The sequence below is a fragment of the Oryctolagus cuniculus genome, chromosome 13 (genome assembly GCF_051225735.1).
Source record: "Oryctolagus cuniculus isolate XC-2025 breed Fujian yellow rabbit chromosome 13, ASM5122573v1, whole genome shotgun sequence".
In the NCBI taxonomy this organism is placed as follows: domain Eukaryota; kingdom Metazoa; phylum Chordata; class Mammalia; order Lagomorpha; family Leporidae; genus Oryctolagus; species Oryctolagus cuniculus.
The window spans coordinates 102,109,078-102,134,789 of NC_142879.1; the positions used below are offsets into that span (position 1 = coordinate 102,109,078).

General features: G+C 39.6%; 1 pseudogene; it reads left to right on the forward strand.

The window, feature by feature from the left end:
• The first annotated feature begins 5,622 nt into the window (after positions 1–5,622).
• LOC103350887 (prostaglandin-E(2) 9-reductase-like) lies at positions 5,623–23,259 on the forward strand (annotated as a pseudogene).
• The last annotated feature ends 2,453 nt before the right edge of the window (positions 23,260–25,712 follow it).

The window sequence follows — 25,712 nt, forward strand, 5'->3', positions numbered from 1 at the left end:
AATGGCAGCGGGGGCTCGGCCGGGCCCAAGTCGGAAGCTGGGAACTCAATCCAGGGCCCAATCGCGCCATTGCCTGCCCCTCCCAAGGTCTGCACCAGCCAGAGGCGTGTGTCAGACCCTGGCCCCTGCAGTGGGATGAGGCCAAATGCCTGCCCATTATCTATGCCTTGAAAAGCATGTCTCTGGCTAAGTAACAGGAGCTGCCCGATTTCAGAAACCACGCTGACAACCTCCCTGGGCTACCCTCTCAGGAGTGCGATTCTCGGCCCGGCCCACATTCCTTGTGAGCTTGTCACTGTGGCAGGTGCTCTCCACAGGTCACCTGGCTCAACCCGCCCCTAGCGGGACAGGCGACAGCAGCACCAACATGCCCTGACTTGTGGCACTGGCAGGTGCTCAGCCCAGCCTGTGTTGGCTGCAGCAAGGGTTAGCAAGAGGCTACACAATTCCCTCGATTACCCGAGCTGGGATGGAGGAAGTGACCGGAGCCCTGTGCAGGGAATCCCTGTGCCCAGAGGTCACTCATAAACCCCTCAGGGCGACGTCTGGCAGCTGAGGATGTGGCCAGGCTGCGAGCCTGGGTCTGTCTGGCACCCTCCTGACACCCCCAGCGTCCATGGTCAGTTGGTTCACCCAGGATCCGGCTACAGCAGGTGCCTTCGGCTCAGGTCCCATTCCTTCTCCTCCTCCCTTCCTGGCTTACAGAAGCCTCAAGATCATTGATCTTTTTTTTTTTTTTAATATTTATTTATTTATTTATTTGAATGTGAGAGTTACACAGAGAGGAGAGGAAAGGGAGGGAGGGAGGGAGGGAGGGAGGGAGGGAGAGAGAAAGAGAGGTCTTCCATCTGCTGGTTCTCTCCCCAGTTGGCAGCAAAGGCTAGAGCTGGGCCAACCCAAAGCCAGGAGCCAGGAGCTTCTTCCAGGTCTCCCACGTGGGTGCAGGGACCCAAGGACTTGGGCCATCTTCTACTGCTTTCCCAGACCGTAGCAGAGAGCTGGATCGACAGTGGAACAGCAAGGACTTGAACCGGCGCCCATATGGGATGCCAGCACTCCCTCCTCACTTGGGCCGGGACGGCAGTGCCGACACTAAGGGCACCATCACCCACTGAGTGCCCACCATGTGCCGCCTCCATACTACGCGGTCTGGACGTGGTCAGGCATTGGGGTAGGGATAAGCAGAGACAGAGCCGGGGCTGTGGGGGGCATGGGCTGTGTCTGGGGGCGGCACAGGGTCAGGGACGCTTCCCTGCAGGGCTGTGCTTCCGGCAGGGAGGGGGCATCTGGGAGGACCCTGGGCAGGACTTCAGAGCGGACCAGCAACAGGAAGCCCCGCCATCTCCTCCTCCGCCGTTTCGGTGACCTGTGCTGGACCGCGATGTGAAACCCAGTCCAGCCCGGCGAGGGGAGGGGTGGGAGCCACAGCGCCGCAGTTCAGCACTCGGTCTCACGGCGGGTTCCTGTCGCTCACTTCCTGTGGAACTTCATCACGGGCTCCCCACCTCCCTGGGGAAGCCAGCGTGTGGGGGTGCTGGGGGGTGGGGCAGAGGCGAGCAGAGAGCTGCGGGGGGGGGGTCCTGCTCACTGCAGGGCTCTTGGCTCCATCGCGCATGACCGTAGGTTGCAGCCCCACCACGCCAGCTCCCCAGGACCTGAGGCCAGCTTCCACCTGCCAAGGGTCTGGGCTCTTCGGTGGCTGAGGGTGAGACTTCGCCACCGCCAGCCTCGATAAGGGGGACGAGCCACGCCAGGAACCCAGGATGCGAGGGGTTGGCCCCTGGCCACATGCACTGGCCTGGAAGAACCAGATCTCCGTTCGAACTGAGCCGTGGTGTCCCAAGCCTGTGGCCGCCTGGTGGCAGCCCCTTCCCTGCTTCTCTAGGTTTGCACATTATTATTACAAAACTAGAGTGAAGTTACAGAAAATATTTTCCCAAAGGGAAAGTTAAAAATGCTAACTTTCCTTCAATTAAACTTCTGAAGTATCATTGAGGGTCAGTATTTGATAAAGTGCTCAATAATAGTTGATTCTGTGTGTGCATTTGTGTTGTCATGTAAACTAGTTAATTGTCTCAAAGTGTAATCAAAGGCAGACTTCAGCATGAAAAAATAAAAAAATAAGAAAAACAAGACATAGATGTTTGCAGGGTTGTAACTTAATAAATCACCAATAATTATTCAATGAATTTCTTTTTTTTTTTTTTTATTTGGTAGAGTCACAGACAGTGAGAGAGAGATAGAGAGAAAGGTCTTCTTTCCATTGGTTCACTCCCCAAATGGCTGCTGTGGACAGTGCCGCGCCAATACAAAGGCAGGAGCCAGGTGCTTCCTCCTGGTCTCCCATGGGGTGCAGGGCCCAAGCACTTGGACCATCCTCCACTGCCCTCCCGGGCCACAGCAGAGAGCTGGACTGGAAGAGGAGCAACTGGGACTAGAACCTGGTGCCTATATGGGATGCCAGCGCCGCAGGCGGAGGATTAACCAAGTGAGCCACAGCACTAATACTTAAAAATACCAAGTGAGAGATTCCAAAGAGAAAATTTTGTAAATCTGATTTTTAAGTAATCAACCTAAAAATTCTGCTTCATTTAAAGTAAGTGAACAGGATACTCTTCTGTAAATATGGAATACTGCTTTAATTTCACTCCTCCCATATGTTGCTTAAAATTAGACAGGAATGTGGCCGTAGACTTCCTGTTATTTATATACCCTGTGAAGCCAGAGGAATCAGAGTGTGCTTGGTCAGAGGAATGAAAGGCAATGGATCCCAAATTTCAACGTGTGGCATTAAGAGATTGTGGGCTAAGTAAGTTTTCCCATGTACTAGGAAACTTGTCTGAAGGCAAGTACAACATCATGTTAGAAGAAAACTGGAAAATAATAGGGACATGGCTAAATTATTGATCATAACAAATGTTAAAGGAAATTGTACAAATGGTCCTACATAATGAAAGTGAGCATAGTGGAAAAAATTTTGCACACTGATATTATCCTAGTTTTCTAAAAAAGAAATAAGCACAGACCAATGTAGAAAGAAAGATGTGCTTTGAACTTGTAGTATGTGTAAAAAGTAAAGGAAGAAAGTTGGAAATTGAAAAAAAAGAGACTATTTACTTCAAACTTGAACTTCCACTTGATTCTTGTGTAAAACTTAAGGAAATCACTGATGAATATTTTGATGACATGTTAACGATTTGATTTTCTTTGCAGAGCAAAGTGGTATGAAGGAGGGGGAAGGAGCATGGACACTAGTAATATTTCAGTCTTGGTGAATCTCTGAGGCCCTCACACCTAGGAATGATATCAGGAAAGGAAAATGGGTTCACTGTCTACTTTGTGGTGATTTCATTGTAAACTTCAGCTTCTCAATTTGAAGAAATAAATGAAAAAGGTTTCCTTAGACTTACCTCTTTGATCTTTCACAAATGCACTTTCAAATCATTATCCAATTTAAGAAACTCCAAAATTTGATATTGTACTACTTTACTTATATATTGCATAAAAGGAATGCCTTTGTTTTAGGGATGATATCCTCCATGATAATCCCTTACATGGCAATTAATTTCTCATGTAAAATTTCTATAATTCATAATATATCTTTACTGTCAGCATGTAGTTTTCTTTTCTTTCTTTTCTATAATTTTTGTGTGTGAACATAATGACCCTGCAGAAAAGATTAACATAATGCCCTACTGTCAATTGAACTACTTCTTTTCTTTTCTTTTTTTTTTTGTTGGCTCACCCTTTCCTTCCCTTCCTTCACCCCCCCTTTTAACTTTTATTTAATGAATATAAATTTCCAAAGTACAGCTTATGGATTACAATGGCTCCCCCCCCATAACTTCCCTCCCACCTTCAACCCTCCCCTTTCCCTCTCCCTCTCTCCTTCCATTCACAAGATTCATTTTCAATTCTCTTTATATACAGAAGATCAGTTTAGTATATATTAAGTAAAGATTTCAACAGTTTGCGCCCACATAGAAACACAAAGTGAAAAATACTGTTTGAGTACTAGTTATAGCATTAAATCACAATGTACAGCACATTAAGGCCAGAGATCCTACATGAGGAGTAAGTGCACAGTGACTCCTGTTGTTGACTTAACAAATTGACACTCTTGTTTATGGCATCAGTAATCACCCACTGGGATCTCACTCGTGGAGATCTTTCATTTAGGTCATTTTTTTTTGACAGAGTGTCTTGACTTTCCATGCTTGAAATAGTCTCATGGGCTTTTCAGCAGGATCTGAATACCTTAAGGGCTGATTCTGAGGCCAGAGTGCTGTTTAGGACATCTGCCATTCTATGGGTCTGCTGTGTATCTCGCTTCCCATGTTGGATTATTCTCTCCCTTTTTTATTCTATCGATTAGTATTTGTAGACACTATTCTTGTTTATGTGATCCCTTTGGTTCTTAGTCCTATCATTATGATCAATTGTGAACAGAAATTGATCACTGGGACTAGTGAGATGGCATTGGTACATGCCACCTTGATGGGATTGAATTGGAATCCCCTGGTATGTTTCTAACTTTACCGTTTGGGGCAAGTCAGCTTGAGCATGTTCCAAATTGTACATCTCTTCCCTCTCTTATTCCCACTCTTATATTTAACAGCGATCACTTTTCAGTTAAGTTTCAACACTTAAGAATAACTGTGTATTAATTATAGAATTCAACCAATAGTATTAAGTAGAACAAACAAAAAAAATACTACGAGGGATAACATATTAAGTTGTTCATCAACAGTCAGGGCAAGGGCTGATCAAGTCACCGTTTCTCATAGTGTCCATTTCACTTTAACAGGTTTCCTTTTTGGTGCTTGGTTAGTTGTCACCGATCAGGGAGAACATATGATATTTGTTCCTTTGGGACTGGCTTATTTCACTCAGCATAATTGAACTACTTATTTTCAAACATATCCCTGGTTGACACTGGAGAACCTACTTTCTTCGTTCTTCCTCATTTCCTAGCATATGAGGATGTAGCTAAATTGCTTGTGAGGACAAGTACAGTGTGTGTATCCTTGCTTTTATTTGAAACCGAAATATGGTGTAGACCAACAGAGGGGATCTATGTAATCAACCCTATAGGAAAAGTCTTAGGAATGAAGAATCGACATATTCAGAGTTCCTTGCTGATAAGTTTCCATATATGTTCTTAAATCCAGTTCAAACAATTTGAATGTGCTCTGTTTATTTCTGGGGGAGGACTCATAGAAACTTGCAGTATATTGCTTCCATATTTCATTCCATTCATTTTTACTCTGTGTTAACTTTCCTTTGCAAATTCACTGCATGATTATCAACCATGATTTTCTTTTCGCAGTAAACTGTGAATCTTTCTAGCAAAGCAATAAAGCTGTCTTTGTTCCTGAGGACCTTTGATGCCTTTGATCAAAGGGGTGGCCCAGTGTGAAGGGGTGCCTGAGATTCCCAACTCCTGCTATTAATTCAGGGAAATCAGGCAAACTGGGTGGGCTCATCCCCTCAGAGTTCAAATGCAAAATTATCCCAAGACATGAGGAAAAATGGATTTGCCAAAAGTCATTAATAATATCTTAGCTGCTTTCAATCACATGCATCTACAAATAATACTTTTAACTCCTTCTTCAGGTCCCTAAGAGCAAAGCTATGGAACCACCAAAATAGCTACTGATGCTGGGTTCCGCCACATTGATTCTGCTTATTTTTACAAAAACAAAAAGGAAGTAGGTCTGGCCATCCAAAACAAGATTGCAGATGGCACTGTGAAGAGAGAAGATATATTCTACACTTCAAAGGTAGAGTGTAGATGATGTGTAGGAGAGATGGTTAATGAAATGTTGTGTAGAAATGATTACTTGATATGCTTCATAGATGTTGAGTAATTATTCCTATTAGTAAAATTGTTATCACACATCCTCCTGTAACATCCAGTATCACAGAGACAAAGATTATGGCTTTCTAATTATTGCTATATCCAATTTTTTAAAAACATTTATTTAATGAATATAAATTTCCAAAGTACAGAATATGGATTACAATGGCTTCCCCCCATAACTTCCCTCCCACCCGCAACCCTCCCCTTTCCCACTCCCTCTCCCCTTCCATTCACATCATGATTCATTTTCAATTCTCTTTATATACAGAATATCAGTTTAGCATACATTAAGTAAAGATTTCAACAGTTTGCTCCCACACAGAAACATAAAGTGAAAAATACTGTTTGAGTACTAGTTATAGCATTAAATCTCAATGTACAGCACACTAAGGACAAAGATCCTACATGAGGAATAAGTGCACAGTGACTCCTGTTGTTGACTTAACAAATTGACACTCTTGTTTATGGCATCAGTAATCACCCTAGGCTCTTGTCATGAGCTGCCAAGGCTATGGAAGCCCTCTGAGTTCACCGACTCTGATCATATTTAGACAAGGCCATGGTCAAAGTGGCAGTTCTCTCCTCCCTTCAGAGAAAGGTACCTCCTTCTTTGATGACCCGTTCTTTCCACTGGGATCTCACTCACGGAGATCTTTCATTTAGTTCCCCCCCCCCAAGAGTGTCTTGGCTTTCCATGCCTGAAATACTCTCATGGGCATTTCAGCTGGATCCGCATGCCTTAAGGGCTGATTCTGAGGCCAGAGTGCTGTTTAGGACATCTGCCATTCTATGGGTCTGCTGTGTATCTTACTTACCATGTTGGATCGTTCTCTCCCTTTTTTATTCTATCAGCTAGTATTTGCAGACACTATTCTTGTTTATGTGATCCCTTTGGTTCTTAGTCCTATCATTATGATCAATTGTGAACAGAAATTGATCACTGGGACTAGTGAGATGGCATTGGTAAATGCCACCTTGTGCTATATCCAAATTTATATATTTTAAATGAAATTCATTCCCATGATTTCCCTAGTATCAACTCCAAACAGTGTGATTCAGCATGGCTTGTGAAATCAGAGAGGGCTGTGAGCTAAATATGATGTTCCTGATTTCCTGGATTACTTTTTAAAATTTCTTATTATTGTAAATATGAATTGACACGGTTTAAAAAGAGTTATTTATTTGTTTGAATAAAGAGACAGAGGAGAGACAAAAAGAGATAGAGTCCTTCCATCTGCTGGATGCCCCTGTGGCTACAACAGCCAGGTCTGGGCCAGGATGAAGTCAGGATTTGGGAACTCCAATCTGATCTCCTACATGGGTGACAGGAACAAATTACCTGGGCCATTTCTACAGCCTTCCAAGGTACCTCAGCAGAAATGAAGTTGCTAAGTGGAGCAGCCAAGTCTCAAACCAGCACTCTAATATGAGATGCTAGCATTGAAAGTAGTGGCTTAATTCATGCACACAACAATATTCAAATACTCAAAATATTTTTCTGCTTATTATGTGATTAAAATATATAGTAATTATTACCACTGATTAATGATTATAAGAATCAGACCATTGAATTTGTTTGTAAACTTTGTGAAGCATAACTCAAATGCTGATCATTAGCATTACATGATAAAATTTTTATCTCTGGTATAATTACCTTCCATGCATTGGTGGATTAATGAGTAATAGCTAAACAAGTGAGAAGGATGATATAGTTAGTTCAGATCACAGGAAATACAAAATGTAATGTATTTTCTTTCAGTGTTCATTAGCTTTTAACCAAGGGAAAATATCTCAGTATTATGTGAAGGAAACAAAAAAATTAACTAACATATTAATTCACCACAATTTTAATTGCTTATCATTTCAGCTTTGGTGCATTTTTCATAGACCAGAGCTGGTCAGACCAAGCTTGGAAGACTCACTGAAAAAACTCCAGTTGGATTACATTGATCTCTACATTATTCACTTCCCAACAGCTCTGAAGGTAGGCAACCAACATCATAAAATGTATTTTACTTATTTTTAAAGATTTTTTTTATTTATTTGAAAGGCAGAGGGACAGAAAGAGAAAGACAGATCTTCCATCTGGTTCACTCCTCAAATGGTCATTGAGGGTCAGGACAGGGACAGGCTAAAGGTGTAAGCCAGGAAGTCCATGACAGTCTTCCATGACATGGCAAAGGTCCAAGTATTTGGACCATTTTTCTGCTGCCTTCCCAGGCATATTATCAGGGAGCTGGCTAGGGAATTTAGGCTCAAACTGGTGCTCCAATAGGGGGTCCTGAGGTCACTGGCAACACCTTAACCTGCTGCGCCACAAAGCTGGCCTCTGCCTCTGATATAAATTTTACAACAGTTTCTAAGTTATAGAAACTGCCCAAAGCAAGTGAAGCAATTTAGTTTATTTGATTTTGTAAAAGGGGAAGCCAGGCCATGAGTAACATACACATTTGAGGTAATGTTAGGAACTGCTTGTATTTATAGCAATCATTTTCTTCTGTATTAATCTAATTTTTGTTGGTTTTGTCTAAGCCTTTTCATTGGTGTCATAAATGGCCATGGGACAATTATTTTCTCATGATCATTAATTTTGACAGCTTCTCTGTATCCTTTAGAATTAAAATTATTATTATTAAGAAAAAAGACCTTGAATGACCATCTGTGATTCAAGTATCTGCTCTTGGAACAAAATGTTTTTGAGGAGATGAGCAACATCCACTATTGGTGGAGATCAAGGCCAGGGAACTGGTAACTTTCCCAGTGAATGAGAGATATCTCTCCAGAGAGGAAAGAACAGAGAAACACAAAGTAACATAAATCTACGGGACCCTATTACAATCTGGAAAGTAGTAGTATTTATTAACATGTATAGTAAATATAAAAGAAAAGAGAAGGTCTGTAGTACAATGACATTCTTTACAGACTTATATGCAGTGCATTTTGCAATTATGGGAGGTTGCTCCACTTATTTCATGAAAGTTTATTGCTGTCTCCATAAGTATACTTCAGTGTTTTGCCATGGGTAGGTATCTAAATTTAATGAAATAGTAAAAAATAACTGCTTCTATTCCAGCCTGGAGAGGAGATTATTCCAACAGATGAACATGGAAAGACAATATTTGACACAGTGGATATCTGTGCCACTTGGGAGGTGAGTACTCCCAGGAGAGAGAAAACAGGAAGTCAGAAGTGGGAGCATCAGATCACACTTCAATTTGTGGGAATGAGATATGCAGCTTTGGATCTTGAGATTTATGTCACCAACAAGTGTTGATGTACTGAGTGGAGAGAGAGGAAGGCAATACTGGGACATAACAGAGAGAAGAATTGGGGCAATGATGTCAGGCATATTTTGCCCCCCATATACAATAATGTCTTTTGTTTTCTAAGGAGGTTGCAGGAATTTTTTTTTTTTTTGCTGTTGCTGATTTTCTCTACTAGCTTTTCTCTTTTGGTCAGTCAGTGCCCACTAGCCTCACTGTAATTTCTTGACAGTGTTCCTTTTAACTGTGTTATGCATTTATATTGGCAACCAATTGTGGAAATATTTCTTCACAATCTTTCCTCTCAGGCCATGGAGAAATGCAAAGATGCAGGATCAGCCAAGTCCATCGGGGTATCCAACTTCAACCGCAGGCAGCTGGAGATGATTCTGAACAAGCCAGGGCTCAAGTACAGGCCTGTCTGCAACCAGGTGAGGACTCTCAGCCTCTTCTCCTTTTGTTATTATCCTCTTCTCATACTACTGCCACGTGTCTAGTTGTTCTCCTCTCCTGTTAAACTTACTTTGTGTAATGGAAGATTCTATCAGCTGAACCTCTGTATGGAAGGGTATGGATGGGTCTCCATTGTCTCTACATTTTTTAAAGGATGACTAGAAAAAGAAAATGTGATATATATACACAACAGAATACTACTTAGTCATAAAAAGAATGAAATCCTGCCTTTTGACATCAAATAAATGTAACTGGAGACCATTATGCTTAGTGAAAAACACCAGTCCCCCCAAAAAAAACCCAGAAAATATCATACATTTTCTCTGATATGCAGTATTTAATATAGAATACAAAAAACCCCAAAGTATAAGAATGAAACTGATATGTTTTGATTGTTGTTTGTAGCCCTTGTCTGTAACCCTGTGTAACAGTAATCTTCCTACTTTTTACTTGTTTAACAGGGTTCACATTGTGGTTAGTGGTACAATAAGCCTGCAATTATAGAGTAAATTAAAAGCATGCTATTGTGAATATTAAAGGGAAAAATAAAGAAAGAAAGAAAGAAAGAAAGAGAAAGAAAGAAAAGAAGGCCCAAAGTAAGCAGGCATATATGAGTATGTTTACATACACATACAATATTTTGCTCACTCTCCTAATAGTTTGTGGTAAGTGTTACTATTTATTCCTACAGACATCAGAAAACATCCCCTGTGTACAAAGATACTGTCCTGCAGTTATAGTGTCATTATTGTGTCTAAAGAAGTTAACAATTACTTCCTCCTATCACTTAACATCCAGTGCATAGTATACATTTGCATTGTTGTCCCTGATTGTATTCTACTTAAAGTGTTGCAATGTAGTAGTTCACACAATTTTCATCATTTTCCTCATGCTCTTTCATGAATCCAGAAAATATTAACTGGAGACTATGGTAATATGTGGAAGATAAAAGAAATTACCTATTTATGTTGATACAAGTAACCAACAGAAACAACACTAAGGGATTTTTTGACAAAACTAGAGCCCATCTTGTTCCACCTAGTTAGTCAGAAATTTTGTTTTCCTAAAATATCCAGGTTAACTTTGTCAAATTTTCTGGATTTCTCAGATTGCTGTCTTGTAATCACAGGTTAATTGTTTCTCTGCTCCAAGTTTATGTAAATCAGAGGTTAGGTTTGAATAGTTTTCTTTTTTTATTATTTATTTATTTGAAAGGCTGAGTTACAGAAAGAAAGAGGGAGAGGCAGAGAGGTCTTCCATCTGCTGGTTCACTCCCTAAATGGCTGCAAGAGTATATTGCCAATTCAATCCTGAAACCTGATTTTCTATTTTATGTTCAGTCTTAACTCTCCCTAGCCATTATGTCTCAGAAATATACAGAAATCTTGAATGCATGCCCCAAGACAGAGAAACAGACTTATCCTAAAGATTTCTTGACATCGTACAAAGAAGCACGTGTGTGAAGGATACTCTGTGGGATTCTTGATGCCTCCAGACCCAGGCCATCATCACCTGAATGTTCTCTTTGTTTTGCTTCTGATGTACTCCAGGTCTTTGTCCATTAGATTGATGATGCTTGGGTTTTCAATTATGAGACCATTATTATATTATTTTTTTTTATTTTTTTATTTTTTGACAGGCAGAGTGGACAGTGAGAGAGAGAGACAGAGAGAAAGGTCTTCCTTTGCCGTTGGTTCACCCTCCAATGGCCGCCGCGGCCGGCGCGCTGCGGCCGGCGCACCGCGCTGATCCGATGGCAGGAACCAGGAGCCAGGTGCTTTTCCTGGTCTCCCATGGGGTGCAGGGCCCAAGCACCTGGGCCATCCTCCACTGCACTCCCCGGCCACAGCAGAGGGCTGGCCTGGAAGAGGGGCAACCGGGACAGAATCCGGCGCCCCAACCGGGACTAGAACCCGGTGTGCCGGCGCCGCTAGGCGGAGGATTAGCCTAGTGAGCCGCGGCGCCGGCCCATTATTATATTATTAACTGTCATAATTGGAAAGCAAAATGTCTTCCATGTAGAAGTCTAATATAAAAAGAATTTTAAATCTTTTTTTTTGACAGGCAGAGTGGATAGTGAGAGAGAGACAGAGGGAAAGGTCTTCCTTTTTGCCGTTGGTTCACCCTCCAATGGCCGCTGCGGCCGGCGTGCTGTGGCTGGCGCATGGCACTGATCCGAAGCCATGAGCCAGGTGCTTATCCTGGTCTCCCATGGGATGCAGGGCCCAAGCGCTTGGGCCATCCTCCACTGCCTTCCCTGGCCACAGCAGAGAGCTGGCCTGGAAGAGGAGCAACCGGGACAGAATCCGGCACCCCATCGGGACTAGAACCCATTGTGCCAGCGCCGCAGGTGCCTATTGAGCCTTGGCACCAGTCCTTTAAATCTTATCTCTAAGAAGTTTTTTGGAAATTAGTCTGGGCTCAACCTAAGCTCATTGAAGTTGTATTCTATGATGGGCTGTCTGGTATACTTGCAATCAACTCTCTATGCTTCATATGCTTTAGAATGAGGCAACTCTCTTCTAGGATGTTGATTAGCCTATTTGTGGGATGTACTCTCACAATGAGCACCAGTGTTTTCATTTTTTTCCATAGCATGTCTTCATGATCAAAAGTTCCTACACTTCACGTAGTTAAATGTCCATGCCTTTGTTTCTAGCGGATATGTGCCATATCCTTTTCTCTATTGAGAACTTGACAATATCCTATTACATTATCATATGAAAATGATATTGCCTTTCCTTCTCAACTTAGTTTTTAATTCAGCTGAAATTTCTTTTAATCGTATGTAAAACAATTTCACATACACATATATACACATATATTTTAAGAAGAATATTAGGGGCAAGTATTTATTGCGATTGTTGTGACACTGCTCAGGATTCAACCAGACCATATAGGAGTGCCTCATTCTGCTTCTGATCCAGTTTCATGTTAATGCACATCCTGAAAGGCTCCAAGTGATAACCCAAGTACTTGGATCACTACCCCCCTTTTAAGAAACCCACATTGAATTCTAGACTCCTTACTTCTGCCTAGCCCAGCCCTGGTTATTGAAGTAGCAGATGGGAGAACTCTCTCTCTCTCTCTCTCCCCCTCTCTCTCTTTCTCTCCCTCCTTCCCTCTAGTAAATAAATTAAATGAGTATCAAAGTTTTTCAAAAGAATAATTATGCTTCTTATTTCACTCCTTTTAAAAAAGTTTATGATGAAAGAGAGGAGGAGACAGATCTTCCACCCCCTGATTCATGCCCCAATGCCTGCAGTGAGCAGCCCGAGCCAGGCTGAAAAGCAGGATCCTGAAAACCCAAAAACCCAACACAGTCTCCCACATGGGTGCCAGGGACTTGAACCATCTTCTGCTGCTTTCCTTGGTGCATTAGCAGGAAGCTGGACTGGAGAAAGAGCAGCCAGGACTCCAACTCATGCTCTGATATGGATATCAGAATTCCAGATGGCAGTTTAACTCACTGTGACACAAGCCAACTGCTTCACTCATCTTTGCAACAGATTTATTTACCTATCTCAAGTGTCTTCATTGTGTTGGAAAGTAAGATCTTGCTTTCCAGAATGTTAAAGCATCAAGGAACTTATATTTTAAAAAATATCCTGGCTATGGTGGGGGCGGAGCCAAGATGGCGGAATAGTGAGGGCGTGCACCGATAGTCTGGGAAAATTTAGTTTAATAAAAGGGGAGTTATGGTAGCCTCAGAAAAAGGACCAGGAAAATATTGCAGAGGAAACTCTTCTGGATCTAGTGGCTGTGAATCGGAGGACCTACTGGGAGAACAAGGTCGCCCACCACACGGAAGCCGAGCCATGGGAGCTGCAGGGTCTGTGCGCCAGTGCAGGAAGGGGAGTGCATGTCACACAGACACCAGCGGGGAGAGTTGGGACGCCCAGGGCTCCAAGTCCACACATTGGCGATGGAAGGGGAGGTGAGCTCAATAACCTGAGACATTGGCAGGGAAACGGGGGTCAGAATCTAGGGGGGAGCCGGAAAGTGCACCAGACTCACTACCGGAGAGAAGGAAAAAAAAAGGTGGGGGGTTTCTCTTTCTGACAACCTTGCAAAGGTTGCAAGGCTGCAAGGCTTACAATAGTTTCCAAGAGTTTGCAAGAGATGAAGAGCAGGCCCCCTCTCTGGATTTACATAACAGGGGAGAGCTAAGGAACTGAGTCACTACAATTCAGTAGCCTAGGCAACCCAGTGGGAGTCCAGAGGAGAAACAGAGCCTGCACAGACTCTTTGGGTAGAAGCCAGAGATTGGAAGCTAAATACCATCAATTCTGCACAGCCGTGCCATGCAGTATTACTTACCCCCTGAATAAAATAAATAAATAAATAAATAAATAAAGAGAGAGATTTACCACACATAACCTGAGGGTGTCACCTTTGCACACCCATAACCTGGAAGAACCAAGCAGAGCTCTGAGGCCACACCCATCTCAAGCCTCCAAGGCTCCTCCAACAGCAGGCAGTCCACTTAACACAGACATAGTATAAAATAAAAAAATAAATAAAAAAAAACACACAGTGACGAAAGAAGAATTAACTATGCCAAGCAACAAACACAGAAATCGAGGGAACAAGATCAACGATGACACTATGATGCCTCCAAATAAACAAAACACCCCAAGCCAAGATTATGAAGATAATGAGATAGAAGAAATGCAAGATACGGATTTCAAAAAATTTATGATAAGATCATTTAGAAGTTTTCAAAAGCAAATCCTTGAACTACAGAAATCCTTATTGGACAGGATTGAAAATCTCTCTCGTGAAAATGAATTTTTAAGGAAGAATCAAAATGAAACGCAGAAACTAGTAGAACAGGAAAGTGTGATAGTGAAGAGAAATCAAAATGAAATGAAGAGCTCAATAGATCAAATGACAAACACATTAGAAAGCCTTAAAAACAGAATGGGTGAAGCAGAAGAGAGAATATCGGACTTAGAAGATAGAGCACAGGAAAACATACAGTCAAACCAAAGAAAAGACGAGGAAATTAGAAATCTAAAAAATATTGTTGGGAATCTACAGGATACTATTTAAAAAACCAACATTCGAGTTCTAGAAGTTCCTGAAGGCATGGAGAGAGAGAAAGGATTAGAAGGCCTTTTTAGTGAGATGCTAGCAGAGAACTTTCCAGGTTTGGAGAAGGACAGAGACATCCTAGTACAGGAAGCTCATAGAACCCCCAATAAACATGACCAAAAGAGATCCTCACCACGACACGTGGTAATTAAACTTACCACAGTGAAACATAAAGAAAAGATCCTAAAATGTGCAAGAGAGAAACGTCAGATTACTCTCAGAGGATCTCCAATTAGACTCACAGCAGACTTCTCATCAGAAACACTACAGGCTAGGAGGGAACGGCGAGACATAGCACAGGTGCTAAGAGAGAAAAATTGCCAGCCCAGAATATTATATCCTGCCAAGCTCTCATTTGTGAATGAAGGTGAAATAAAGACCTTTCATAGCAAACAGAAATTGAAAGACTTTGTGGCCACTCGTCTGGCCCTGCAAAAGATACTTAAAGATGTGCTACACTCAGAAACACAGAAACACGGCCATCAATATGAAAGAAGGGAAAGGAAGAACACCTACCAGTAAAAGAGCATGGGAAGCTCAAAGCATATACTAGAAAATATCTCCGGGAAAATGGCAGGGCAAAGTCACTACGTATCAATAGTCACATTGAACATTAATGGTCTGAATTCTTCAGTTAAAAGACACTGATTGGCTGATTGGCTCAAAGAACACAACCCAACTATTTGTTGCCTACAAGAAACACATCTCTCTAACAAAGATGCATGCAGACTGAAAGTGAAAGGTTGGAAAAAGATATTCCATGCCAAAAGAAACCAAAAAAAGCAGGTGTAGCCATATTAATATCAGACAAAATAAACTTTAATACAAAAACTGTTAAGAGAGACAAGGAGGGACACTATATAATGATTAAGGGTTCAATTCAACAGGAAGATGTAACTATTATAAATGTATATGCACCTAATTACAGGGCACCGGTCTATTTAAAAGATATGTTAAGTGACTTAAAGGGAGATTTAGATTCCAATACAATAGTACTGGGGGACTTCAATACTCCACTCTCAGAAACAGACAGATCAATAGGACAGAAGATCAACAAGGAAACAGCAGATTTAATCGACACTATTGCCCAAATGGATCTAACAGATATCTACAGAACTTTCAATCCTACATCTAAAGACTTCACATTCTTCTCAGCAGTGCATGGAACCTTCTCTAGGATTGATCACATACTAGGCCATAAAGCAAGTCTCAGCAAATTTAAAAGACTTAGAATCATACCATGCAGCTTCTCAGACCACAGTGGAATGAAGCTGGAAATCAGCAACTCAGGAAACCCCAGAAAGTATGCAAACACATGGAGACTGAACAACATGCTCCTGAATGAACAATGGGTCATTCAAGAAATCAAAAGAGAAATAAAAACTTTCAGGAAGTAAATGAAGATAACAACACAACATATCAAAACTTATGGGATACAGCAAAAGCAGTATTGAGAGGCAAATTTATAGCAATAGGTGCCTATATCAATAAATTGGAAAGGTACCAAATAAATGAACTTTCAGCGCATCTCAAGGACCTAGAAAAACTGCAGTAAACCAAACCCAAATCTAGTAGGAGAAGAGAAATAATTAAAACCAGAGAAGAAATTAACAGGATTGAATCCAAAAAAAAAAAAAAAAAACTACAAAAAATCAGCCAAGCGAGAAGCTGGTTTTTTGAAAAAATAAACAAAATTGAAACCCCATTGGCTCAACTAACTAAAAAAGAAGAGAAAAGACCCAAATCAATAAAATCAGAGATGAAAAAGGAAATGTAACAACAGACACCACAGAAATAAAAAGAATAATCAGAAATTACTTCAAGGACCTGTATGCCAGCAAACAGGAAAATCTTAAGAAATGGATAGATTCCTGGACACATGCAACCTACCTAAATTGAACCATGAAGACATAGAAAACCTAAATAGACCCATAACTGAAACAGAAATTGAAACAGTAATAAAGGCCCTCCCAACAAAGAAAAGCCCAGGACCAGATGGATTCACTGCTGAATTCTACCAGACATTTAAAGAAGAACTAACTCCAATTCTTCTCAAACTATTCAGAACAATCGAAAAAGAGGGAATCCTCCCAAATTCTTTCTATGAAGCCAGCATCACCTTAATTCCTAAGCCGGAAAAAGATGCAGCACTGAAAGAGAATTACAAACCAAATATCCCTGATGAACATAGATGCAAAAATCCTCAATAAAATTCTCGCCAATAGAATGCAACAACACATCAGAAAGATCATTCACCCAGACCAAGTGGGATTCATCCCTGGTATGCAGGGATGGTTCAACATTCGCAAATCAATCAATGTGATTCACCACATTAACAGACTGCAGAAGAAAAACCATATGATTATCTCAATAGATGCAGAGAAAGCATTTGATAAAATTCAACACCCTTTCATGATGAAAACTCTAAGCAAATTGGGTATAGAAGGAACATTCCTCAATATAATCAAAGCAATTTATAAAAAACCCACAGCCAGCATCCTATTGAATGGGGAAAAGTTGGAAGCATTTCCACTGAGATCTGGCACCAGGCAGGGCAGCCCACTCTCACCACTGCTATTTAACATAGTTCTGGAAGTTTTAGCCAGAGCCATCAGACAAGAAAAAGAAATTAAAGGAATACAAATTGAGAAGGAAGAAGTCAAAGTATCCCTCTTTGCAGACAATATGATTCTTACTTAGAGGATCCAAAGAACTCTACTAAGAGACTATTGGAACTCATAGCGGAGTTTGGCAAAGTGGCAGGATATAAAATCAATGCACAAAAATCAACAGCCTTTGTATACACAAGCAATGCCACGGCTGAGAAAGAACTGCTAAGATCAATCCCATTCACAATAGCTACAAAAACAATCAAATACCTTGGAATAAACTTAACCAAGGACGTTAAAGATCTCTACGATTAGAATTACAAAATCTTAAAGAAAGAAATAGAAGAGGATACCAAAAAATGGAAAAATCTTCCATGCTCATGGATTGGAAGAATCAATATCATCAAAATGTCCATTCTCCCAAAAGCAATTTATAGATTCAATGCAATTCCAATCAGAATACCAAAGACATTCTTCTCAGATCTAGAAAAAATGATGCTGAAATTCATATGGAGGCACAAGAGACCTCGAATAGCTAAAGCAATCTTGTACAACAAAAACAAAGCCGGAGGCATCTCAATACCAGATTTCAGGACAAACTACAGGGCAGTTGTAATCAAAACAGCATGGTACTGGTACAGAAACAGATGGATAGACCAATGGAACAGAATTGAAACACCAGAAATCAACCCAAACATCTATAGCCAACTTATATTTGATCAAGGATCTAAAACCAATTCCTGGAGCAAGGACAGTCTATTCAATAAATGGTGCTGGGAAAACTGGATTTCGACATGCAGAAGCATGAAGCAAGACCCCTACCTTACACCTTACACAAAAATCCACTCAACATGGATTAAAGACCTAAATCTACGACCTGACACCATCAAGTTATTAGAGAACACTGGAGAAACCCTTCAAGATATTGGCACAGGCAAAGAGTTTCTGGAAAAGACCCGGGAGGCACAGGCAGTCAAAGCCAAAATCAACTATTGGGATTGCATCAAATTGAGAAGTTTCTGTACTGCAAAAGAAACAGTCAGGAGAGTGAAGACACAACCAACAGAATGGGAAAAAATATTTGCAAACTATGCAACAGATAAAGGGTTAATAACCAGAATCTACAAAGAGATCAAGAAACACCACAAAAACAAAACCAACAACCCACTTAAGAGATGGGCCAAGGACATCAATAGACATTTTTCAAAAGGGGAAATCCAAATGGCCAACAGACACATGAAAAAATGTTCACGATCACTAGCAATCAGGGAAATGCAAATCAAAACGACAATGAGGTTTCACCTCACCCCGGTTAGAATGGCTCACATGCAGAAATCTACCAACAACAGATGCTGGCGAGGATGTGGGGAAAAAGGGACACTAACCCACTGTTGGTGGGAATGCAAACTGGTCAAGCCACTATGGAAGTCAGTCTGGAGATTCCTCAGAAACCTGAAGATAACCCTACTGTTCGACCCAGCCATCCCACTCCTTGGAATTTACCCAAAGGAATTTAAATTGGCAAACAAAAAAGCGGTCTGCACCCTAATGTTTATTGCAGCTCAATTCACAATAGCTAAGACCTGGAACCAACCTAAATGCCCATCAATGGTAGACTGGATAAAGAAATTATGGGATATGTACTCTTTAGAATACTATACCGCAGTAAGAAACAATGAAATCCAGTCATTTGCAACAAAATGGAGGAATCTGGAACACATCATGCTGAGTGAAGTAAGCCAGTCCCAAAGGGACAAATACCATATGTTCTCCCTGATCGGTGACAACTGACTGAACACCAAAAAGGAAACCTCCTGAAGTGAAATGGACACTATGGGAAATGGTGACTTGATCAGCATAGCCCTGACTGTTAATGAACAACTTAATACATTATTCCTCTTAGTAGTTTTTTTTTTGTCTGTTCTACTTAATATGACTGGTTTAATTCTGTAATTAATACACAGTTATTCTTAAGTGTTGAAATTTAACTGAAATGTGATCCCTGTTAAACATAAGAGTGGGAATAAGAGAGGGAAGAGATGTATAATTTGGGACATGCTCAAGCTGACTTGCCCCAAATGGTAGAGTTAGAAACATACCAGGGGACTCCAATTCAATCCCATCAAGGTGGCATGTACCAATGCCATCTCACTAGTCCCAGTGATCAATTTCAGTTCACAATTGATCATAATGAAAGGACTAAGAGTCAAAGGGAGCACATAAACAAGTCTAGTACCTGCTAATACTAACCAATAGAATAAATAAAGGGGAGAGTGATCCAACATGGGAAGCGAGATACTCAGCAGACTCATAGAATGGCAGATGTCCTAAACAGCACTCTGGCCTCAGAATCAGCCCTAAAGCCATTCGGATCTGGCTGAATAGCCCATGAGAGTATTTCAGGCATGGAAAGCCAAGACACTCTGGCAAACAACAACAACAACAACAACAACAACAACAAAACCTAAATGAAAGATCTCTGTGAGTGAGATCCCAGTGGAAAGAACAGGTCTTCAAAGAAGGAGGTACCTTTCTCTGAAGGGAGGAGAGAACCTCCACTTTGACTATGAACTTTTCTAAACAAGATAAGAGTCGGAGAACTCAGAGGGCTTCCATAGCCTTTGAAACTCATGACTGGAGCATAGGGAGATTACTGATGCCATAGACAGGAGTGTCAATTGGTAAAGTCAACAGCAGGAGTCACTGTGCACTTGCTCCTCATGTAGGATCTCTGTCCTTAATGTGCTGTACATTGAGATTTAATGCTATAACGAGTACTCAAACAGTATATTTCACTTTGTGTTTCTATGGGGGTGCAAACTGTTGAAATCTTTACTTAATGTATACTAAACTGATCTTCTGTAAAAAAAAAAAAGAAATTATCAATTCCCAACTTGACTCTCACTGGGATTAAACATGACAATAGGTCTGATCTGATTTCATCATCATTTAAAAAATCATCTATTATTTTTCACTTTATGTTTCTGTGTGGGAGCAAACTGTTGAAATCCTTACTTAATGTATACTAAGCTGATCTTCTGTATATTAAGAGAATCAAAAATGAATCTTGATGTGAATGGAAGGGGAGAGGAGTGGGAAAGGGGAAGGTTGTGGGTGGGAGGGATGGTATGGGGGGGAAGCCATTGTAATCCATAAGTCGTACTTTGGAAATTTATATTCATTAAACAAAAGTTAAAAAAATATCCTGGCTATTGTACTCATTTGTCTATTTTGTGAAATTTTAATAACTTTTTAACTTCTTCTTAGAGTAAGTCTACCAAGTTGCTTGACATTGAACTGAACTATCAGATTTGAGAGACGTGTGTTTTTTTTTTTTTAGTATTTTTCTTTTATTAAATTCTCAGCTTTATTTTACACTTGAAAAGCAGAAAAAGGAGAGAGTTGGAGAAAGAGAGAGGGAAGGAGGGGGAGAGTGAGAGCAAGAGCGAGAGATTCTTCTAACCATTGATTACCTTCACTAGCACTAGAATGAGCCCAAGACAGGATTCTAGAACTCTTCACCTCCTATGTGACTGACAAACACAATTAAGCCATCGCCTGTTACCTTAGAAGTTATAAATTAGCAGGAAGTTGGAATGTGAATTAGAGATGAAACAGGAACTGAGTCATTCTGATAGGGAGTGTGTTTGTCCTAAGGGCCTTCTCACTGCTGCATCAAATGCTTATCCTGAGAATTGAATTTTTCGCAATACTGAGGTTTATGTATGCAAAATTCCAATTATTTAGGTAGTTTCTTTAGTATATTTCAATATATTGCATAACTTTCTCTATTAAAGTATTTTAATATGTTTTGTCAGGTTTAACTATAAAGAATATAATTCTGATCGTCTTTAATTGCTTTTTCCTTTCTGTTTTGAGCATTTTCAAATGTATAGGAAAGTTCAAAGAATTATAGAATAAAAACCCATTACTTGAATTCATCAATTATTGAGTTGGAGACTTCTAAATTCTTTCTCTGTATCATGATTTTTGGATATTGCTAATAATTCATATGGGTAGTCCATACATTAGCAAACTGTAATCATCACTTTGATGTTTAAGGTTCCTCTAATACAGACAGTGAGATACATTTCAAGCAAGTTCCTGTGTCCTTCAATACAACATTATAAATGGAAAATTCTTGTCTTAAATTAATTTGAAAGCATTTTTTTCTTATTCTAATTTTTTGTTGATGGGATATAAAAACCCAACTATATCAAATAACTTTATTAAATTATTTCATATATTTCAAAGTTTGCCTTTAGATTTTTCTCAATCTTGTAAGTACATGGCCATCTCATTTTTAAATAATGTCAGCTTTGTTTGTTCTCAGATGATTTTGAGATTTCCTTTTATCTGTAGAGCAATACAATTTGAATCAATTATATCTAGTAATGCATTTCTGTCATTTTCAAAGCAAAAATTGTTAGTTAGTAATACAATGAATTCCCATATGCCTCAGTTAACATCTCATTTTGTTATATTTGTCACAATTAATGAACCACATCCAGCTTTCCCTATTTTTTTTCCATGCTCCTTTTATCCCTCCTAATTATCCCAATCTCAAGCAATTAACAGTCTGTGTTCAGAATTTTTAAAGAAAATTTAGCTTCCACATGTATAGGAGAACCTTTGGCAATTATTTTGCTGTGTCTCATGTATTTCATTCAACATGAAATCCTTCAGTTCCATCCATTTTTCTGAAAATTACAAGATTTCATTCTTTTTCTTAAAGCTGAATAATATTCCACTGAATATATTTACCAAATTTGTTTATCCTTTCATCTGATGATGAACACCTTGATTAATTCCATGCCTTGGCTATTGCTATTGTGAACAGTGCGGCTATAAATATGGTGGAGAGGTATATCTTTAATACAATTAGTATATGTATTTTGAATATATACTCAGTGATGGGATTGCTGGATAATATGGAAGTTACATTTATAATTTTTAAAGAAATCTCCATACCATTCTCCACAGTGTTGCACTAATTTACATTCCCCTCAACAGTGTATAAGTGTTCCCCTTTCTCCACAACCTTATCAGCATTTGCTACTCTTTTTTTGATAATATCCATTCTGATGGGATGAGGTGATATTCTCATTGTGGTTTTGATTTTCATTTCCCTGATGGCTATTGATATTGAGCACTTTTCACATATTTATTGGTTATTTTTTTATTTCTTCTTTTGAGAAGTGTCTATTCAGGTACTTTGGCCATTTCTTAACTGGATTGGTTGGTTTTTTTTGTTGTTGTTGTTGAGTTTTTACATTGCTGATATTCTCAATATTAATCCTTTGTCAGATAATTTATTGTGAATATTTTCTCCTGTCAGTTGTCTCTTTAATCTATCAATTTTGCCCTTTGCTGTGCAGAAGCTTCCGAGTTTGATATAGTCCCTTTCTTTGGTTTTGTTTGTGTTGCCTGCACTTTTGGGGTCTTACCCAAGAAATTATCATTTACACTAATGACGTGAAGTGTTTGTCCTGAGTTTTCTTTTAACAATTTTGTAGCTTTAGGTCTTATATTTAGGTACTTGATCCATCCTGAGTTGGTTTGGGGGTACACTGAGTGGTAGATATCTAATTTCATTCCTCCACATGTGTATGTCCAGTTTTGCCAGCACCATTATTGTAAAGACTATATTTTCCCCAGTGTATGTTTTTGGCACCTTTGTCAAAATAGTTGGCTGTATATATGTGGATTTATTTTTCATTCAACATTTACTGATGACTTGAAAATTTTGTTCAATGTCTCAAATTGTTTGGAAACTTTTCAGATATTTTAAGTATTTTCTTCGAAGTATTCGATCTAACTTACTGAGATTTTCCAGACCAACAAATGAAAAGATGAAAATAACATATTTTTTCTACTTCTCTAATAGGTATTTGAATTTCAGTTGCCTTCAGAGGACATGAAAGTTGTAGATGGTCTGAACAGAAATTTTCAATATGTTACTGCTGATTTGTAAGTGACTTTGGTAAATTTGTTTTCTGAGGATGAATGTATAAAAGGATACTAGTCTCTATTCACCATGCACTGTGGTGATAATCAATGTGGATGATTAAATCTTTGCAAAACTGAAATATTTTACTTCATTTGTCTCAAACCTCCTCAATTCTTATAAGATTGAGGATGTCTCCATCAGCTCTGTGGTCCTAAACAGAAATTCTTATCATCTCCATATGGAACTGTTCATTAGATCTCTTCAAGTTAATTTCTTTAAGAGTTTAAAATTTCTCTCTCCCTTTTTATTGCAATTTTCTTAAAGAACCAACAACTGCATTTACCTTGAAAAAGGCTGGCCAAGTATTTCAATAGAAACACTTCGCTATAATTTTCTAAAACATGGTGATCTCAATGCAGATGATGAAGTCTTAAAGGTAGATTTAAAATCCAGGAATGGGAATATAGGCTTAAAAATGATCATGGGAGAGAATTTACACAAAGAAAAGATCTTTATTCTTCTTTTGAGCTGGAAGATTTTAGAATCTAATAAAAATACATACTGTATATGAGGGTAGCAAGGAATATACACACCTTTGGGGCTTTTAACTTGTAATATTAATAAATGTAATAATGAAAGAGATCAGGATAAAGAAAGAAATTAGCATAATAAAAAATTGTATGTACTCAAAATTGGTACCTATGTTCTGATTTTTAATGATTTTATTAGTATAAGGGAAAATGAATGTGGCAGGGCCAAAATGCAAAGAGAAAGTGACAAAAAATGAATAATCCTTACTCTCCATTAAATATTTTAATAAGTATTCATTTTTAGCACATTGTGTTTCTGTAGTTGTTAAATAGAGATATGTAAATTATGCAGGAAGCTATATAGACATGGAATTCTATCTTATTAATGACATTCTTCCCATTTCTTAATCTAATATACTATACTGTTTCTGATGGGCAATGAGCAAAGAATTAGTAAAAGGGATGTTAAATTGCTAATAGTATGGCCGGCGCTGTGGCTCAATAGGCTAATCCTCCACCTTGCGGCGCCGGCACACCGGGTTCTAGTCCCGGTTGGGGCGCCGGATTCTGTCCCGGTTGCCCCTCTTCCAGGCCAGCTCTCTGCTATGGCCAGGGAGTGCAGTGGAGGATGGCCCAAGTGCTTGGGCCCTGCACCCCATGGGAGACCAGGAAAAGCACCTGGCTCCTGGCTCCTGCCATCGGATCAGCGCAGTGCGCCGGCTGCAGCGGCGGCCATTGGAGGGTGAACCAACGGCAAAAGGAAGACCTTTCTCTCTCTGTCTCTCTCTCTCACTGTCCACTCTGCCTGTCAAAAAAAAAAATTGCTAATAGTAATCTATACCCCTGAAATAGTTTTTAGTATTAAATAGCATGTGGATGTGTCTTTATTCAAAAATAGGCAAAGTAAATTTCAATTTCCCTTGAAAATTTGTTTTTTTCCGATATTTTATTTTTTCAAATTATTGCAACGTTAGTAAAAAGACAACAGATTCAAATGCTTATATATACAGTTATAAGAATGATATTCCCTTCTTCCCTTCCAACCTCCCTCTCTTTTCCTCTCTCTTTCCTTATTCTTTTTGCTTTCCTTCTTCCTTGAGATTTTTATGTAAGATAGCAGTGGGTATCACTTTGCATTATTGAAAGATGCAGCTATGGGTGAGAAATGTTATTGAATTTTTTATTCTACATGTTTTATATATTAAATTTCTGGTAAAGGAATATGATTAGAAAAAGTTATATGTGATTAAATTTATGTATTATAAAGGAATGCTCATGAATATAAACAGATTTTACAATTTTACAGAAAAAAACTATTAACTTTGATGGTAATTTCACATAAACCACTTATTAATTATTCTAGAAATGTATTTATTAAGTTTAGACTGTATATCTTCTCATTTTAGTGCTATTAGACTAAATGGGTAATTTATATAAATTCTGATGAATATTAACATGGAAGCCTTTGTCAGACTTCTAGCATAAGACCCTTTCTTGTGAATCATGATGCAGGAGACACCTCAGATGCTGCTGCGTGGGCACCTCTCTTCTGATTAATCCATGCTGATTAGCAACTCCCACTCAGCTAGAGCCAAATCTACAGGGTGAGAAGCCTTGGCACTACATTTCTGTCACTTCTTGAAAAATAAAACAATGTTTTTATTAAAGATGCTTACCTACCGTAGATGCTGTTACTTATTTGTTTCATTCTGACTCCTAAGTCCCCACCTCATTGATTTTCTTAGAAGACTGGAGTCCTCTATTGGGAGATGGTTACAACTATTCCTTAGATGTGGCTGACTGGATGTTGCAAATTGGATGACAATTAGCAAAGATTTTCCCAATTTTTCTGCAGTGTTTCAAAAACAAGAACACTCACTTCACAGAGCGTGGGAGGTGAGGCAATACTGCAAGTGTGACCAACAGTGCAGGGGCTCCCCTACAGAA